Source organism: Littorina saxatilis, linkage group LG14 (assembly GCF_037325665.1).
Source record: "Littorina saxatilis isolate snail1 linkage group LG14, US_GU_Lsax_2.0, whole genome shotgun sequence".
Classification (NCBI taxonomy): Eukaryota; Metazoa; Mollusca; class Gastropoda; order Littorinimorpha; family Littorinidae; genus Littorina; species Littorina saxatilis.
In genome coordinates, this window is record NC_090258.1 from 30,884,778 (window position 1) to 30,889,777 (window position 5,000).

The following is a 5,000-nucleotide window of genomic DNA, read 5'->3' on the forward strand; positions in this document are numbered from 1 at the left end:
CTAAGCGCGCAGCGCTGAACCGATTTTGGTTCCACCTCAGCTATTTTGGTTCCACCTCAGCTACCCGGGCCCCCATACCGACACACCAAAGCCAAAGTTCTCGGTGGATCTTTTTCAAATTTGGACACCGTATTCAGCTACACCCCGGACACAATATCATCGATGAGATATTTCAACACGTGCTCTCAGCGCGCAGCGCAGAACCGATTTTGGTTTTTGTGTTCATTTCACCATTATAAGTAACTCTTCCTTATCTTCTCATCTTCTCCAGGTTTTCAGCGTTTACCTCCCTTCCTTCGTATGGTGCACTATAGTATGAGTGGGGCGTCTTCGGATATTCCCGGCGTTCTGTTACTATTTTTAGAAGGTCACCGCAGTGTCCAGAACGTAAATTGGACCCGTAAATTATCCTCACTGTAAAAGTGCAAAGGTCGAATCAATTTATAGCCACGCGAAAAATACACTGTCATCCATCTCTCTATATATACGGCTTCTCTGTGTTTGTGTGTGTGTGTGTGTGAGTGTGTGTGTGTGTGTCTCTAAGTGAGCAACACCTGGGGATTGTTCAGTTCTGTTTGTGATGTGGTCTGGCGGCTTTTGTGTATTTGTATGTACTGGCCTTCCTTTGAAAAGCCATAACAGTTCAAAAGGGCTGACAGATAAGCTCTAAATTGCTCAATCCTGTTTGAGTGGAGTTCGCCTCCAAAGGTGATTAACACGGTTACATTCGTCGACAAGGATGGGACTCGATATGGTCAGGAATGGCATTATGGCCACTGAATCATTTTCGTGCTGTTCCCATTCCACGAATCTGGGAGGGACCTAAGCTTGGCGGGTCCATTGTTCGGACCCGGCAAAGCCGGCGTACGGCTCTAAGTATTTCATCCCGGCGAAGCCGGCTACCCGGCGAAGCGGGTATTCCTCTAGTACATATATATATATATATATACATACGTAAAACAATTACAAAAGATAAGCAAGGCAGAAAAACTATTCACATGACTATATACACGTTGTAGGCTATACATACATTCTTGCGTTATGAAACACTGATGCTTTATGGACAAATATGATCAATATGAAAATAATCAGAACGAAGTCTTCCATCACTGTGACTTTTCGTAATTTGACATTAAATGTAATGAGAGGTGTTTTTTGAAAGTATTGAGACTTGTTGGGACTCGAACTGATTCCGGGAGAGAATTCCACAAAACGCTGCCAGAATAAGCTAAACTTGATTTAAAGAGATCTATCCGCGGAATGGGGACGTTGAATTTTCGGCTTGGTTTGGCTTTAAATTTTGTAATGAAAGCACTCGGTGCATGGCCGGAAAGGATTTTGTGAAGGAGCACGCCTTTATTTGATTTAAATCTTTCTTTTAAAGGCAAAATCTTAAGTTTTTTATAATTTTATAATATAAAGAGAGAGAGAGAGAGAGAGAGAGAGAGAGAGAGAGAGACAGAGACAGAGAGAGAGAGAGACAGGGAGAGAGAGAGAATGAGAGAGAGAAAGAGAGAGTGAGAGGGAGATAGAGTGAGAGAAAGAGAGTGAAAGAAAGAAAGAGAGACAGACAGAGAGAGAGACAGAGAGCTAGAAAGAGAGAGAGAGAGAGACAGTCACACAGAGAGAGAGAAAGAGAGAGAGAGAGAGAGAGGGAGAGACAGAGAGAGAGAGACAGAGAGCGAGAGAGAGAGAAGGGAGAGAGAGAGAGAGAGAGAGAAAGAGAGGGAGAGAGAGAGAGGGGTGGGGGTGCCGGGGTTATACCTCGTACATGAGGTGGGCAAGGGTTAGGGGAGCTTTCTGTATGATGGATGGGCACATGACATTGGCCACAAAGCCCCGTAGATCCCCGGATGCTATTGAAAGTTAGCTTTATAAAAAGGTTTTCCAGGTAGGAGTAAAGGATACAAGAGGGTGGGGACAACAGAAAGCTTTTGGTTTGAAAGAATATCCACGGAGCTTTGTCGTACGTTTAATGACAAGCTTATACTCCTAACTCTTAGCAGGGAACTAAGTGTGTTGTCTGTTCAAAAACTCTAAACCTGCATGACATTTTTGGCACACCCTCTTTTCAAGTTTTACTGTCAACAAATTTCGTCGTTGTTTCCAATCCGGATTTAGGCAGACAAATGAGGCTGGCAGAGAGAGAGAAAGAGAGAGTGAAAGAGAGAGAGAGAGACAGAGAGAGACACAGAGAGAGAGAGAGAGAGAGAGAGAGAGAGAGAGAGAGAGAGAGAGAGAGAGAGAGACAGATGATGATGATGATGAACTTTAGTTTTTAAGGATAGAGGTTTAAGGCTATGCCTTTTCTCACAACTTTTCGTTACATCTAATGCAAAATTCAAATACATGATAAACAAGTAGAACAAACGGACAAATAAGCAAACAAAAAACACAATCACGTTATAACAAAATAAGCACAAACACACACACACACACACAAACAACATACAAATCGAAAATGAAAAAGCAATCAGCACGCATGCAAAACATACAAAATGTTGACTGTGCGAACTGAGACCATTATTTTTAATATTCACTGAGACGAAGTGTGTAACGTGTTTATTTTCCATTTCTTATGTTTTTCAAAGAAAAAAAGTGTTTTTTGATAGAGTCCTTTTCATTGAAAATTATTCAAATCGGCTAACACTTCATAGCAGTTTCTTTGGTTTGGAATAAAATCAAGTACACAGTTATGCCGTTGATCTGCTGTGACTGTAAAGGCAGATATCTCTGTGATCTTTTCATGTTTTGGTATCACTGAGGAAATTTTCTTCCGTGTTCCAACGCCAAATACTGTATGAAGTTCGTTTTTATGAGGCAAAATAGTGTATGAAACCGCTTCGTTTTCCTGCAATTGAAGAAATGTGTGCATTTGCTTGCGTGTTTTCTTTTTATAATAAGAACTATATTTAATAATTGACCGACGGATTGCAGTCTTTTTGTTGAAGTGGCCGACTGTGTATAAAAATCCAAAAGGGGAACAACTCAGTCTAGTCTTTACACAAAGTGTGAGAGTTGCTTGTCTTGAGACCTTTCTCGCGCCGATGGTTTCTACAAGTAAGATATCGATTCAGAAAACAATCGAACTCATGGATTATTTTTTGGATTTTGTGTGTTCCAGCGGTACGTTTATGTTGTCTGCTCCAGCGAAACTTTTCAGTCGCTAAAAGTAGTGCCCACAACGCGTAGCTTCTCAATGCATGAGCTATCGAGGATTCGGGCTGGTTGCTGGGTAGTTATGTTTTGGTTGCTGGGTGATTATCGAAAATAAACACCGCTTCCAGTTTACAGCTGGAAAAAAGCAGAGGGGGGGTGGGGGGGGGATAAATATAGGTTACACACTCCTGCCTCGACTGCAAGACATTTTCAGTAAAATACACGTAAGTACAGTATGTAGGATAAACAGAATACTACATGGCTTGCTGTGTCGTACCAGATTTACACTCGTTGCTTTTTTAAATAGTGATGAACAGCTCGCTTTCGCTCGCAGTTCAAGATTTAAAAAAACAAATCGTGTAAATCTGGTACCACACAGCAAGCCATGTAGTACTCTCTATGTTTGACACAAACTCTGCGAGTGCCTGTTTTCTGCGTACCCAAACTTTCAGCGACAGCAAATCGTGAGGGCCCCAAAGGGGGGGGGGGGGGGGGGGGGGGTATCATCACGATCACGGGATGGGAAGTTTTAGCTTTCACGATCACAGTTACCTTGATTTTTGTTTTCACGATCACGAACACCTTGACGAATAGAGGATCATAAAGTGATACAGCTGTGAAAAATGTACGTTGAAAATAAAATGCTTTGCAATAATGCCCATCACGATCACGAAAACAAATGACGATCACGATCACGAGACTTGATTTTTTTGTCATCACGGATCACGAGCAAAGTCCCATCACGATCACAGAAATGGAAATTTCGGCAATCACGGTCACAGAAAGGTCAAAAATCGCCAATCACGATCAGGATTTTAAACCCTTTGGGGCCCTCAATCGTGTCATCAAATTCATGTGCGAAACGAGTCCCCTTTTGTCTTTTTGGTAAACGCGCCATAAAACCGGTCTGCTTTTGTATTCAGTCATCAATACTGCTTAAGAAAACGAATTGCAGAGATTGCGCAGTTTCAATGCATTTGAAACTGTGCAGTTACCGGCCGGTTCGAGTCGGTGGTTCAAGTCGGTTGTCAGAGGCATTCGCCAAAAAGACTTACGTGTGTGATTTTGCAAGCGATGAGGATGATTGCTGAATTTGTGCTTATTCGAGCTGTTGTGCTTCAGTGTTCAAATTTGGATCACTTACTTCTTCAATCGTCATTTAGGTTAGCCTTACTTTGATGTCTGTCGTTCAGTCTTAGGCCAGTAAGTTATCTGAACTGTGCTGCGGTAGTTTTGTTCTGCTGGTCTATTCAATGTAGGTCAAAACTTGTAAATCTATCTGCCTGCATGACCTGAATCTAAACACCGTTGTTTTCTTTAAAATTGAAAAATAACACACGCAAGATCCGACCTTCTTCGCCACCTTTTATTTTAACCGTATCTCCAATTTTGTAAGTGGCAATTTTCATGTTGTTGGTCAACTTGATCAGTAGCCGATTATTCTGTAGCAAACAACAGATCTGCAGCAGACGACAGATCTACAGCAGACGACAGATGGGACAGCCTTGTTGTGTTGAACCAGATTTAGCAATCAATGCTCTAAAAGCAATAGCAAATGAACAAATGAATGCCTGTCTGCCTGTCTGTCTGTCTGCCTGCCTGCCTGCCTGCATGCTTGTCTGTCTGCCTGTCTGTCTGCCTGTCTCTTTGCACGTGTCGCTTTTGTCAACGTCATGATCTGTGATTTGCTTTACGGTACAAAATACCAAATCGTATCAGACTTCGTGGTCGGAACATTTCCTTACAGCAGAAACAACTGTCTGTTATTTCCTTGTAACTGAAAGAAAAATTCACTGACTACGGGTAAGAGAACGTGCTATATATTACTTCTATTAGTTCCT

General features: G+C 42.0%; 1 long non-coding RNA gene across 1 annotated transcript in view; it reads left to right on the top strand.

Moving 5' to 3' along the window:
• LOC138947553 (uncharacterized) overlaps window positions 1-5,000 on the top strand; it is a 31,751-nt gene that overhangs the window by 26,020 nt on the left and 731 nt on the right. The window lies entirely within an intron of this gene.